The sequence below is a fragment of the Microtus oregoni genome, unplaced genomic scaffold, assembly GCF_018167655.1.
Source record: "Microtus oregoni isolate MIOR12 unplaced genomic scaffold, Mior012 000001F_ref0000356, whole genome shotgun sequence".
In the NCBI taxonomy this organism is placed as follows: Eukaryota; Metazoa; Chordata; class Mammalia; order Rodentia; family Cricetidae; genus Microtus; species Microtus oregoni.
The window spans coordinates 71133-86950 of NW_024543060.1; the positions used below are offsets into that span (position 1 = coordinate 71133).

At 41.7% G+C, this 15818-nt stretch overlaps 1 pseudogene; it reads right to left on the bottom strand.

Moving 5' to 3' along the window:
- Positions 1-12768: 12768 nt before the first annotated feature.
- On the bottom strand, positions 12769-13929 carry LOC121462941 (annotated as a pseudogene).
- Between the last annotated feature and the right edge of the window lie 1889 nt (positions 13930-15818).

Sequence of the window (15818 nt, forward strand, 5' to 3'; positions counted from 1 at the left end):
GTTTACTCTATGATTGGTACACAGTGAACCAGATGTTCTATGATGGGTACACAGTGAAGCAGATGTTCACTCTATGATTGGTACACAGTGAACCAGATGTTCACTCTATGATTGGTACACAGTGAACCAGATGTTCACTCTATGATGGGCACACACAGTGAACCAGATGTTCTTTCTATGATGCGTATACACAGTGAAGCAGATGTTCAATCTATGATGGGCACACAGTGATGCAGATGTTCACTCTATGATGGGCACACACAGTGAAGCAGATGTTCACTCTAGGATCGGTACACAGTGAACCAGATGTTCACTCTATGATGCGTATACACAGTGAAGCAGATGTTCAATCTATGATGGGCACACACAGTGAAGCAGATGTTCACTCTAGGATCGGTACACAGTGAACCAGATGTTCACTCTATAATGCGTATACACAGTGAAGCAGATGTTCAATCTATGATGGATTCACAGTGAAGCAGATGTTCACTCTATGATTGGTACACAGTGAACCAGATGATCACTCTATGATGGGCACACACAGTGAACCAGATGTTCTCTCTATGATGCGTATACACAGTGAAGCAGATTTTCAATCTATGATGGGCACACACAGTGAAGCAGATGTTCCATCTATGATGGGCACACACAGTGAAGCAGATGTTCACTCTAGGATCGGTATACAGTGAACCAGATGTTCTCTCTATGATCGGTACACAGTGAACCAGATGTTCTCTCTATGATGGATGCACAGTGAAGCAGATGTTCACTCTATGATGGGTACACAGTGAACCAAGTGCACTGAAAACAAAGAAGTGGAAACTGATGTTCATGACATCACAAGGTGGGAAAGCTGTGCCAAGAGAATGCAGAGTGTGCGATTTCATGTATGTAAATTTCACACAAGTTGACTAACCTGTACCAGAGATGCTTAGGGGCAAAACTGTTCCCTAGCTGTGGGACTGTGAGTGTGAACTGCATGGGGCTGCACAGTGAAACCTCCTGGTCTGAAGATCTAAGATGAACCTGTAGGGATAAGTCCCGCCCCTTAGGGGGCGTGTTCGCCTCGGGCTAATGTTTGCCTATAAATTTGGCAAGTGTGCTCCCAGCCGTTTCTTCTGCTTTCCTGGTCTCCCCGAGAACGGTGGTTCTATAAGTCTATTTTGCCATTAAAGCTGTATATATATTTTTACAATCTGTCTGCATTCATTTACGCCATTACATTTTGGCATCCAATGTCGGGCTATTTTGCCCCCGACTCAAGCGGGTAGCCCGCTAGATAACACAGCACCCTCCCGGGTGCTGTTTTTTAGTTCGTGACTCTGGCTCCAGTGCGGAGTCCGAGACACACTCAGTCACACAGGCCCATTCTGCCTGCCTTGGCTAAGTTTGCAGCGGAACCCCACTGCCTGAATTAGCAAAAGCTCAAGTACCTGTGGTTTTGCAACAAAAGCCACCACACGGCAGATTTGGTCTGATACAAAGTGACTTGGCCTGTCAGTGGTGGCGCACGCCTTTGATACCAGCACTTGGGAGGCAGAGGCAGGCGGATCTCTGTGAGTTCGAGGCCAATCTGGTCTACAAGAGGTAGTACGAGGACAGGCTCCAAAAACACAGAGACCACCACTGGCAGGAACCAATCATTGCAGGTAAAAAAATTTTATTTTATAAATAAAATGTCTGAACATGTTACTGTTCAAGAATTTAACAGTTTTTTTAATTGTAGCATGATTTTACAAGAGGTGTCTATCACCCCACATCTATGGATCCTTCTCGGATTCGTAGTTTTCATTGGCACTAAATGGTTTGATAATAGAAATATGATAAAGTCTTTACGAGACGAATCCAGGATTCTTAAGGCAGAGATTGAACACTTAAAAACAACTGATAATGACAACAATCTTCTCAAGAATCAGTTTGAAGTTCTCCAGGCTGATGTTAAGGAGAAATTCATTACTATGGAAGAGGGAACAGCTGATTTGGATCCTAAGCTTCAGTCCCTTTCTGTAGGAAATGAAACATTAGTGGCTGATATTAAGGAGAAATTCATTACTATGGAAGAGGGAACAGCTGATTTGGATCGTAAGCTTCAGTCCCTTTCTGTAGGAAATGAAACATTAACTGAGAGAATCAAAACTGCTGAATGTGACAATCGGATTTTGTCTAAAGCTTATGACAGATTGATGGAGAGATTGTCAATACAAGAAGGCACGGTTTATGCCATAAAAATTATGTCCAAAGATGAGATGTTATCTCTAACGGACAAACTTCATACTTTAGAATCCTCAATGAAAACAAAAAAAAAAAACAAAAACAAAAACAAAAAAAAACCAAAAAATAACCTGAGCAGAAGCCGGATGGTGGTGGCGCACGCCTTTATTCCCAGCACTCGGGAGGCAGAGGCAGGCGGATCTCTGTGAGTTTGAGGCCAGCCTGGTCTACAAGAGCTAGTGGCTAGTGCCAGGACAGGCTCCAAAGCTACAGAGAAACCCTGTCTCGAAAAACAAAAACAACAACAACAACAACAACAACAAAAGAATCCTCAATGAAGGCTTTGGAACATAATTCAGGACAGGAGATTCAGACATTGCAGAAGGCAATGGTGAATAGAATTGAAAAGATTGAGGAATTTCTAAATTCTGATGAAGAAGAGCAAAGGGTAGAAAGGCAAATTTTAACTACATCTGTGGGTACATCTCTCTGGGACAATTCCACAAAGCTCTACCTACAGCTCTATCTGCCTTTCCAGTAATAACAACAGAGAAGGTGATTGGTTCCAAAAACCCTAGGGTCATCAAGGAGGATAAATGGGAGCCTGTCCGTATGAATGATCTCAAGGAAATAAAACAGGCTGTCATGACTTTTGGGATGCAAGCCTCTTTTGTTAAAGAGATGCTAAGATCTTGGACCACGACAAGCAGAGCAACCCCCTCGGACTGGCTCCAGCTGAGCTCTGCGGTACTTGAGAGTGGACCACAATTGAAATGGAAATGCTTATTCAGGCAAAAGGCTAGACTTTTAGAACAGCAGGAAAAAGCAAAGGGAATTGATATTTCCCTAGATAAAATTCTAGGTGAAGGGCTCTTTTCTGACCCTCAGGAACAAGCTAATTTGGGTGAAAACACACTCTCCATGTGTACTACAGCAGCCTTAAGGGCTTGGGACAGGGTACAAGACCCAGGACAGAGAATGGAATCATTTGTCAGAGTTAAACAGGGTCAGAGAGAACCCTTTAGTGACTTTTTACAAAGATTAACTAAGGCTGTACAAATAGGGATATATGACCCAGAAGCAAGATGTGTAATGATTGAATCTTTGGCTTATGAAAATGCAAATGTGGAATGCAAAAGGATTTTGGACCCTTTAAAGCTCAGATCAGCGCCCTTGGAAGAATGGGTCTTGCATACACTCAATGTTGATACATTTGATTATGGCACTGAAGCATGGGTAGAAGAAGCAATTTCCAATGGTAAAAAGAGACACCAGAATACCAAATGTTTTAATTGTGGCAAAATGGGTCATATGAAAAGGAATTGTAGACAACAGTTTTTCAGAAATAATAATAATAATAATAATAATAATAATGCATCTTTCAGAAATAATAATAATAATAATAATAATAATAATGCATCTTTCAGAAATAATAATAATAATAATAATAATAATAATAATAATGCATCTTCTAGAAATAACAGAAATAGGAGGACTCAGCCTTCAGGTTTATGTAGAAGATGTGGAAAAGGCAGACATTGGATGAATGAATGCAGGTCTACAAGAGATAGACAAGGTAACCTGATACAGATGGGAAACATGAGAGGGGGGGCCTCAGAGGCCCCCATGGCAAATATGGTTCAGTCATTTCCAGTTTCTGCAGAGAACGTGCCTCGTCAGGACAATTAGGAAGCCCCATGCCTACTGTTACAAGCAATAATGATCAGAAAGATAAGTTACGTGTGTTTTGGCAAACTTCTATAAATGATCAAAGACCTAAACTGAGAGTGTGTGTAAATGGCATTTTATTACTGGCCTGCTGGACACAGGTGCTGATGTAAATATCATTACCCCAGAATCTTGGCATCCGTATTGGCCTCTTCAGAATGTAAATGTTCAGCTCCTGGGAATTGGAACCCTATCTCTAGTAAGGCAGAGCACGAGATGGGTTGAATGTATAGGGCCAGAGGGACAAATAGGAAAATTAAGGCCATATGTAGCCAATATCGCAATGAATTTATGGGGTCGTGACCTATTACAACAATGGAATACAGAAATTAACATTCCTGCTACTTCTAGAGCCTATATTTCTGAGAATAATATTAAAAGATATTACAAACGGAGAAAACCGGCCATTTGGGCTGTACAAGAACAAGCAATTGATGTCCCTTCAGAGATACCAACAGCCTTGCCTCTAAAATGGTTGACTGAGAAACCAATATGGACAAAGCAATGGCCTTTAGCTGAGGAAAAGTTACAGACTTTAGAACAGCTGGTACAAGAACAATTAGATGCTGGGCATATAGAAGAATCTACCAGCCCTTGGAATTCTCCTGTATTTGTGGTTAAGAAAAAATCAGGTAAATGGAGAATGGTGACAGATCTCAGGGCCATCAACAAGGTTATTCAACCTATGGGCCCTCTGCAATCTGGAATTCCTTTGCCCTCTTTATTACCAAAAGGATGGCCTCTCATAGTTATTGATTTAAAGGATTGTTTTTTCACTATACCTTTGCTAAAAGAAGATAGAGAAAAATTTGCCTTCACAGTGCCTACTTATACCAATTCTCAACCTTTGAGGAGGTACTACTGGACCGTCCTCCCCAGGGTAAGTTAAATAGCCCCTCCCTGTGCCAATATTTTGTGAACCAACCATTGCAAATAATACGCAAGAAATTTCCCAAATCTATAGAATACCATTACATGGACGACATCTTGTTATCCGATTCAAACATGGATACCTTGAACAGACTGTTTGAAGAAATAAAGATACTTTTACCTAAATGGGGATTGCAAATCGCTCCTGAAAAGATTCAGAGGGGAAATTCTGTTAATTATTTAGGTTATAAAATAGGTTTGCAAAAAATTAAGACACAAAAAGCACAAATTAGGAGAGATCGCCTATGCACTCTTTTTGACTTTCAAAGACTGTTAGGAGACATTTCCAGTCTACGACCAGCTATTGGAATAACACCTGATCTAATAATTCATTTGAACAAAACCTTGGATGGTGATAAAGATTTAAACAGTCCCAGAGAATTAACAGCTGAAGCAGAAAAGGAACTGACAATGATTGAGGAAAAATTACAACAGGCACATGTGGACAGGGTGAATCCAGAGCTCGATTGTATTCTCGTCATACTACCATCAAAAATTTCTCCTACAGGAATTTTAATGCAGAGAGATGATATTATTTTGGAATGGATCTTTTTACCACATAAACCAAGTAAGAAACTGAAAACTTATGTGGAAAAAGTCTCTGAGTTAATTATAAAAGGCAAGCTGAGACTTTGTCAACTAGCAGGCATAGACCCAGCAGAAATTATAGTGCCTTTCACTGCTGATGAACTAAAGAAATTATGGGAAGATAATGAACCATGGCAAAGAGCTTGTGCTAATTTTTTGGGAGACATTAATAACAACTATCCAAAAAGCAAGCGGCTTAACTTCATAAAGAGAACTTCTTGGATTCTTCCTCGAATCGTCCGTGATGCTCCAATAACTGGAGCCCGTACATTCTATACTGATGCCAATAAATCAGGGAAGGCAGGTTACAAATCAGAAGACTTGGATAAGGTGGAACAAAGTCCTTATGATTCTGTCCAGAAGGCAGAATTATATGCCATTCTTATGGTTCTAAGGGATTATAAAGAACCTATTAATATAGTTACTGATTCACAATATGCAGAAAGAGTTATTTTACATATTGAAACTGCTGAATTTATACCTGATGACACAGAACTAACCTCGTTGTTTCTCCAGGTTCAAGATTTGATCAGGAACAGGCTTTGCCCTATGTACATAACACACATCTGATCCCATATGGGTCTGCCAGGTCCTCTAGCACAAGGTAATGCAGAAATTGATCAATTATTGATTGGTAGTGTGCTACAAGCCTCTGAATTTCATAAAAAACATCATGTTCATAGCAAAGGTTTGAAGAAAGAGTTTTCTATTACATGGCAACAAGCTAAGGAGATTGTAAAGGAATGCCCTACTTGCTCTTTCTACAACCAAACGCCACTGCCTGCAGGGGCTAATCCAAAGGGCACCCAAAGGAATGAAATCTGGCAGATGGATGTGTTCCACTTTGCAGAATTTGGCAAATTAAAATATGTTCATCACACCATTGACACTTATTCAGGCTTTCAGTGGGCAACTGCTTTAAGTTCAGAAAAAGCTGATTCAGTAACCACTCATTTATTAGAAGTCATGGCTATCATGGGTATACCTACACAAACCAAGACGGATAATGGTCCTGCTTATGTCTCTAGGAAAATGAAACGGTTTTTTGATTATTACAATATCAAGCATGTTACAGGTATACCATACAATCCTACAGGTCAAGCAGTCATAGAAAGATCAAATTGAACTATAAAGGATATGTTGAACAAACAGAAAGGGGTGGAAAACACCCCCAGAAATAGGTTACATAATGCTTTGTTAACCTTGAATTTTCTCAACGCTAATGAGAAGGGAACGGCGGCTGCAGAAAGACATTGGATAATGGAAAATCTACTGAACTAAATCAACCAGTTTATTTCAAGGATGTGCTGACCTCACAAAGGAAGCCAGGAGATGTGCTGCGTTGGGGAAGGGGTTTTGCTCGTATCTCCACAGGTGAGGAAAAATTGTGGATACCATCAAATTAATAAAGGTTTGATTTGAAGAAGAGAAGCCACTTGGAAAAGATAAATAACAATTTATTCACAAGGATGGCGAGCATACTGATGGCAAGAAATACAGATAGGTTGAAGACAGGGTTCTTTTCTTATCTCCACAGGAAAATACTCATCTTCAAAGAAATTAAGCGACCCTGAATATTTAATTACTGATGGATGGACACATTTTGTAATTATTAATTATATATATATATCAATATATGTCTTATTAAACATTTCTTTATAAATATGTAGAGCTGGTTTTGGAGTTGGACTATGGCTCAGTCCCTCTTCAATCCCAAGCCTGTTGATAAGAGATATTTCAGAGTTTCTGTCTCAGGTCAGGATCCATGAAATGGGACAGAATAAGAATAATTATGTACTTGATAAACTTTCTTTGCTTTTCCTCATATCTGTGTCTTTCTTTATATGTCAGTATATGTCCTTGTTGTTAATGTTTAAATTTCCCATAACAAACAACAACTTTCCCTACAGTAACCTTTAAAGTTTCCAGGAAGAAGATGGGGCCCCATAACAACAACTCCACCTGGTTGATATGACGTCATGATACTGATAGCGCTACTACAAGACCTGCTTTAGGTACCAGCTGCACAAGACAGTTCCAACTTGGTTAGCTGAAATGGTGCACATCTTATACAACATTTTGGCCAGACCTGCACAAAATACTCAGAGACTATTTGCAATTTTAAAAACATTGATTTGGGAATTTTACCATCATTTGCTTTCACAGGAGCCCCTAAGAAGAATGTCGCCCCCATGTCAGCTAGAAGCAATTTTAGAGGACGATGTCCCCTCTCCCAACAGAGTTTGCCCTCAGGGTTAGGGACATCTTTTAGTGGTTGCTTTAGGGTTGAGGGGATGGGGAGATATTTTATGGAATTAGGGGTATTTTCAAAAAAAGGGGGGATTAACTGGTGTGATGGGTTGATTGGTATTTGTGAATTACTGTTTTTAGAAAATTGTATTGGTACTGTTTCCTGTATATTGATATATTAAATATTGAATGTGAGTGTTCCACCTCTATTTTTGTATAAGAGTATGCTTATAACTTTGTCTATATTGTATTGATACATCTACCATATTACAACATACATTTCTACCTCTGATACTTTTTATATAATAACATTGTTTACACTTGATATGTAATGACATTGTTTACAGTTGAAGATCATTGTCTTCATATATTGCACAGTTGTTTATTCTTTTAGTCTTCAAGATAGATAGTATAATCTTCAGCCTCTTCGAAGAGCTGTAGAAAATGGCCTTTAATCTAACCTAGAATTCTGTGCCAATGAGACACAATTACTCCTGGCAATGGAACTCTACTCCTGAGAGAACATTGAGCACCAAAGACACTCCACTGGGAGCTTGTCTTCTTGGCAGAACTGGCCTTTGGGTTAAGAAAAGCCCATACCTCAACTTCTGACAATGAAACAGAATTGTCTTATCCTGCCAAGACAGGGTAGGATAGTTCTAAGAAAGTTCCTTGCCTTTAATAATGGTATGTCAGTTATGTTAGGCCTTAGCCAAAGTTGGTTGACTCAACATTGCAAACAAAACTTTGGGTGATTGCCCAGGCAGTCAGTTGTCTCTGTCAATTGTTGCACATTTTGGATATATCTCGTTTGTTAAGTAATATTTATTCCCTTCTCAGATCTTTGACGGAGTTGAAGATTATATAATTGTAGTTACTCTCTATATTATTTAGACTCCTTGAGATAGAATGTTTAGCAAAACTTTTGTTCTCAATATTGTTTGTTATATTTATTATTTGTTATTATTGTATATAGTTGTATTTGGTTTAGTTCTGTCTTATTTAGACAAAAAGGGGAGATGTAGGGATAAGTCCTGCCCCTTAGGGGGCGTGTTCGCCTCGGGCTAATGTATACCTATAAATCTGGCAAGCATGCTCCTAGCTGTCACTTCTGATTTCCTGGTCTCCATGAGAATGGTGGTTTTGTAAGTCTATTTCCCCATTAAAACTGTATATATTTTTCCAATCTATCTGCATTCATTTACACCGTTACATCCCACAGTATGTACCATGAGAGCTGGGTTACAGCCATGTGCCCGCAACAGTACCTATACCATGAATGCTGGGTAATAGAAAATCCATTCCAAAAGTACATACACTATCAGTTCTGGGTTATAGCTATAAGCCTACCATTGTATATACACAATGGAGGCCAGGTTATTGGCATGATCCATCCACAGTGCATGCAGCTTGAGTTTGGAGTTCATTATGGCACAGTACATTCACAATGAGAACATGGTTGAGGACACATGTCCACTACACTATTTTCAATAAGAATGATGGATTAATGGTTTGAGTCTCATACAGCAGATCACCAGAAGTGCTGCAATACAGCTGTTCAGTTACCATTGTAAATGCACGATTAATGCTGAGAGCTAGACATAAGAGCACCACAGTAGATTCTGGGATGTATGTATGACCCTGTCTCAGTACACCACCATGCATGGTTGGAAACGTGTCAGCCCTCCACAGTACATGCACAGAGTGTTGGGATACAACCACGAGCCCACGATAGTGCTTGTACCATGAAGGCTTGGATATAGGCATGAGGCTCTTGCTGTATACACACGACTTGCGCTCAGTTACTGGTTTGAGTCTCACACATAATATTCACAATGAGTGCTGGATTTTAAGCATGAGCTTCCCTTTAATGTGCTGGGATCATGGTTGTATCTCGCATTCATGGTTCATGTCCTGCTGGAAACTCTTACTTAAAACCAAGAATTCATTGTTCGTGAATTATTGTGGGCTTATGGGTGGAAACCAGCACTGAATGTGAATGTACTGTGGGAGACTTAGATGAGTCTCACAGAACTCATGGTGCATGTGCTGTGGGAGGATCACGCCTAAACTCCAGCAATAATGTGAATGTACTGAGCGAGACTGAAGAACTAATGGTTTATGTGTGGATGGAGACTCACATAGCTAACCTATCACTCATGGGGCAGGTACGTCAGAAGTTCATGTCTATATCCCACCACTCACTGTGAATGCACTGCCCCAAATGCAAACCAGTAGCCCAGCACTTCCACTGCATGCACTGCAGGAGGCCGACACAACCTCAGCAGCACTCATGGTGCATATCCTGTGTGAGACTGACACTTGTACCAGCAAGCATGGCGCGTGCACTGCAAGGTGCGTGCAACAGTCTGAAAGAACCAGCTTCCAGGCTGCTGACAGCACTGACTGTCCACAGTGTAGCACAAACTGACACTTCTTTATCTGAGGGCTTAGGAAATGTACACTCAGAGCTATTCTGATGGATTCCTTCTTTATTCTCTCACAGTGCTTTCATGATGCCCCTTTGTTACCCTCCCTGCTTTCTCCATCTCTCATTCTAACTCTGTCTTTACTCTTGATGTTTCGCTCCTGATTTTCTCATGCATGATGTTATTATTCTTCTAGCCCATTTTAACTCCTTCTCTCATGGTTTTCCTCTGATGCCCCAAAGTTTCTTTGTTCTTCACAGCTTATATATCCAAAGTTTTTTTCAAGCAATATACATCTTATTTGACAAAAAATATCATCTGATGTCAGGATAAGATCTGGAGCACCCTACACATTCTTTGTATTAAGGCATGGCCATGTTTCTTGGTCATTAAAATGGGTCCTTGTCTTGCTTCATGCCATGCTGTGGTCCTGGACCCTTTGTGGTTAGGATTGTTCTAGGTCAAATGAGATGAGGGTGTGGCTCAAATATCCTTGAATTTAAGCTTGCCCCAGATGCCTTGGTAATTAGGGAGCTGCCACGCTGCCAATGATGTCCCTGGATCTTTGTATGGACTGGATGTTTCTGTGTCCCTTCTGTTTTACATGTGGTTCCAAGCTTTGAATTCTCAGATTAATGTTTTTAATTTAGAGTACCTGTTAAAGCCAGAAAGCATGAAATGGACCCTTAGAGGAGAACAGGCCTGGAGGGAGTGGGATGGCAGAAGAAATGCACTGTGGACGGGGTGAGGGAATCTTGCAAGTGGAAAGGTTTAACCAGGGATGGAAGAAGTGTGGTGTTGGGGAAAGGGGTAACCAAAAGTATGCATGGAGGAAAAAATCCTTTTAGACAAATATTACATTTTAAATTGTTTAAGTTTAGCATGTTAAGGTTCTTGATGCCAACCATATAATGTTAAGTTTAATGTTGGGAAATCACATAGTAAAAGGTAAGAAAATGACCCAGAAAATGATCCTCTGACCTCCATACATGGACCGTGGTTTGCCACCAAGCCTAATGAATGAAGCTGCATCCTTGGAAGCCTAAGTAAAACAACTGAATGAAGTAGCCCTGCATGCATGGATAACGTTCCTCTCAGAAGATTAAGTTTACCAAACAAAGACCCCAATACTATAGGATAGTTCCCTCTGAGGTGTGAAGCAAGGGGGGGGGCTACTGTCAAACATTACAAGCTCTTGCCAATGTCCTCATTTACACATGAGAATTAGATTGTAGGACTCTTCTGAACACACTGCACACTTGGGATATAGGACATTTAGAAGTCATGTTGTGTCCATGCTGGCTAGCTTTCACAGTACTAGAACTTCTATGCAAGCTACTGTATGAGGGAAGTTGGCAATGATTCTACCCATCTGTAGACCCTGCGTGTGACAACTTGCCTGGCAAGATATTCTCTGTGTGTTGACTCTTATAGGAACAATGAAATTTGTGATTTGATTTTAGGTCTACCACACAGTAGGGAACGCTTGGCTGGTTCTGTAAACTTGGTTAAGAGCCCAATGACTGAGGCCATGGTGATGTAATATGGCAATATGTCTTATTCTAGAGACTGAAACATTTGCTTGACATCACAGCCAGAGTTCATAACATATCTTGAGGTCACTTAAAACATAAGGCTGCTATCCTACTGTGTACTCAAATTGATTGTTTAGCCAACTTTTAAGAGAAAAATGTAACAATTACGACCACTTTCCTTGGTCTTTATAAACTTTTACAAACTAAACTAATACTTAATTGTAATGTTAAATTATGTCCTTTTTTTGCTCTGATTGGTATTTTATTTCTCCTTTACAGGTTCCACATAATAGACAAAGGTTTTTTGATAACATATTGTTATCTTTGCTGGAGATGATCATATGATCATTCTAAACAACACAAATGTGTACATACAAGAGACTGAGGTTTCTGCAGCCTATAAACACCTCTTTGGGTTTAAAAAGGAAAAAAAGCAATATATGACAATTCAACCTCAACTCTCAGAAAAACCGGTTTCCTGACCAAACATGAGCACCCTGTACATGGACCTATCATCAAAGACAGCAAGGTGCCGGGGGAAGCCAAGAGCAGCTCCTCACACCAGCTCAGAAGACCCTCCCCATCCAGTACCTCCTCAAGGTGCTCCATCTTCATCACAGGAAGATAGCGGTCACCCCAAAAGAAGACAGGAGCAGCAAATAAACATTGTTGTAAAATCTGAGTGTCTTCCACAGTATTTCACACCAGCATCTCAGGAACTCCATGCAAGCATGCGTACCATTTTCTAGATTGCTCCCTTCATTTCTCAAGAAAGGGAACCAGGTCTTCCTAACTGATTTTAGGTGCCTGGGAAAACTAAGTATTTCACCAGAAGGGATATAAGCAATGCTATTTGATAAGAGTAAGAATAAGGAGAAAGCAGCTATCTTAAAGAAAAGTGTGCTCTACTCACACTAAAGTATCAGACCAATGCACAACATACTGCAAAACTGTAATACAATACGGTCAAACACAATGGCAAATATGAAACTGTTCAAGCACATGAAGATCATCTTCGGAAAGACAAGCTGGGTTCTGATTTGTAGCTACCTTTGTGTAACTTTAAAAACTGTTGTCCCTCAACAAGGTCTGACACTGATCTTGATACTTGTTAGGAAGTTTGCTATGAGGCAATGGTGGCTCAACAGTCAGGTTCAGAGATCGCCCGGTGCTCATCTTCAGAATTCATCCGAGGACTGGGCATCATCTTCATCCCTCACTTCTCGGTATCTCCCTGAAGACTCCCCTTCTGGATTGTAGCTCTGCATTTTAATGTTCAGTCTCTCAGCTAGTTTCTGTGCTGCGAGCTTTGCCTGCATCTCCTCGTAATTTTGCTTCTGTTCTTTCTGCAGGGCCAGTGACTCTTCTATGGAGAGCAGCTGTGAAGGTAGGTGGTGGAGCGGAAGGAGGCGTGCTGCTGTGATGTCATCAAGATGCTGCCTAGCCCTGCGTCGCTGCTCTTCTGAAGAAGGAGATTCACCCCTCTGACAATGACTTGGTGAGTCACTCTGTTGAGTGGGTAATACATTGGTCTTAAACTTATGAGGAGGGGGCACTGGGTTTTTGGCTCGCATTTCTAGCACTTCCATGTAATGAGGCCTTTTAGGAGTCTCTCTCTGGAGCCCTGGCACGTTCTCAGTGCTGGTGTTTTCTTCTGCGGGCTCACTCTGGTCTGCAATTGTGATCTTTTGCAACTTAGTGAGAAACAGACTGTCAATGCCGCTGGAAATGTCTTCTGCTTGACTTGAAACAGGGCGCTGGGGGAGATGTTCGTTAACTTCAGATGAGGGTGCCCTGGCTTTGCTGCCGGGAGCTGCACCCGGGTTCACTGTGCAGCCAGCCTCCAAAGTCTCTTCGTTGCCTCTGGGAGTGAGATGTGCAGGTCCTTGTGTTTCTGAGGTTGTTCTGAATGATTTGTCAGGAACTAATGATGAAGTATCAAGCATCAGGTCAGAATTCTGGGCCTTGTCTACGTCGGTATCTACTCTTGTGGCTGCTTTTTGCCTTAGCTTACAGTCTACACTAACAGGATGAAACAGTTCACTTCTTGCTCTAACCTCTTCGTGTTCTGCAATGGCAGCTTTCAGTTTGGCGATGGTGTCTGAGATCTTTTTACCTTTGTCGGGCAATTTGCAAATGAATTTTTCGTTGCGCAAAAGTCTCTCCTGGCGCCTCAACCTCTCCCGCAGCTCCGCCTAACTCCGCTGCCCCAAGTCCTCGGGAGCTGGGGGCTCGAAGCCGCGGGGCAGCGAGAACATTGTGCACGGGCTGCGGCTGGCCGGCGGGCAGGGTTCCCCGGCGGGGCCCACAGAGGGCGCAGGCTCCGCGGCCTGTGGCAACTCTGGTGTGGGAGCGGGAGTCGCCATTTTCCCGGAAGAGCGCGGCTTCTTCCAGCCTAACGGAATTTTCTGGAAATCAATTATGTCTTTTTCTGTGCCCCTGATCCAGAACAATTCATGTTTATCATTTGTATAAAAGAGCAGACATAGAGGTTGAAAACACTTCTAAATGAGTATCCACCAAAACAGTTGGGCACAGCAGCATTACTGGGCAATCATGGTATTTGTAATTTCTTTTTAAGGCTGGGTAAATTGGGTTCAGTTGTGCTCACTACCTTAATCCCTTGTAAGACTCCATGAATGATTTCTGTAAAGTACCCCACTCCTTCCCCAGGTGATTCTTATGGGGAAATTCAATAAAAGAGAGAGCAAGAAAAGGGGCAGACACACAAATTCACACATAGGGACACATGTAGGGACAGACAGACATAGGGACAGACAAAGACTCAGACAGACATAGGGACAGACAAAGACTCAGACAGACAGACAGACACACACACACACACACATACACACAACCAGACAAAGGGACAGGCACACTTCTTCAGAAAGGCACAGATTTGGAGGGAAGACAGGGAACATGGAGAAAATTCAAACCTGGAAATGACTCCCAGTGGAAGTGCTTTTATTTCCTTACTGCCATGCTGATGCAGTATTGGTGACTCTGAGTTAATCACTGTTGTGGTGAATCCACAAAATAGGCCCTCTGTTGTTGTTTTGTTAAAATTCCATGGCATCAAGCTGCCTTCTAGGTACTCTCCCTGACACCTATACATTTGAGCAACTGTGATCCCTAATGAGAGAGGCTTCTTTAGGAAGTGGGCTCTGCTGACTGCACAGACTCACACCTGGCCAAAGTTTAGAGAATACATAACTGTGCAGTTCTCAGACCTCAGCAGGACACCTGAACCACAACACGCTGCAAGGCTCAGGGACTGCTTTGGAAGTGAGAGGCAGAGGTTGAAGATTGTTTCTGTGAAATGGTGTCCAGGACACAATGATAATCACACACAGGAAGGGGCTCATAAGGCCCCACCCTCAGTGAGGGACTTTGCTCACTTAATATGTGCTGGGTGATGGAATGTCATAAAAAGTAAAGAGGGAATGCAGGTAAGCAGCCACAGTTTAAATCTATGGATGTTAAGGCCAATAGAGTAGTTCGAGTGGTGTTTTCACTCATGTGAGAGCAGTGTGAGAAGGGAAACCTCAACATGACTGGTTTGTGCCTTGGAAAATCCACTAAAATTCATTGAACTCCAGTTTCCAAAACTGCAATTGCAGGCCCAGATACCCAGAAATGGGCTCAACCTGGACTTTTGGAGGCTTTCTGGAGGTTAGATAAATCCAACATTCCTTAAAAACTTGTGAAGCTACTTCCTCTTCTCAAAGGGGTCATTTCTCTTCTCACTGGCAGTAGGAAAAGTTGACTATCTGTGGTCATTATCTATTACTATAACAAGGTACAGACTAGCCTCCAGGTCCTTCAGTAGCACCAGTACCCACTGAACATGTCAGAGTCCATGCTCGTGTTCTAGGTCTTCTACCCTGCTCCCTACCCTAAACTCCCTCTAGTTCAGAAGCATCCCTCTCCCAGCTTCTCATTCTCTTTCTAAACCTATCTCTCTGTCTCCTCCTGTCTCTATGTTCCTCTCCCTCTCTCTGTGTCTCCTCTTCTGTCTCTCTCCATCTGCCTCTCTGCTCTGCTTCTGCTTCTATCATAGGCAGGTGCAGTTGACTATGTTCAGCCAACATCTATTTCTGCTCTGCGTGATTTGATGTGCCGCTGTCTGTTCTATCTCTGATAGCTA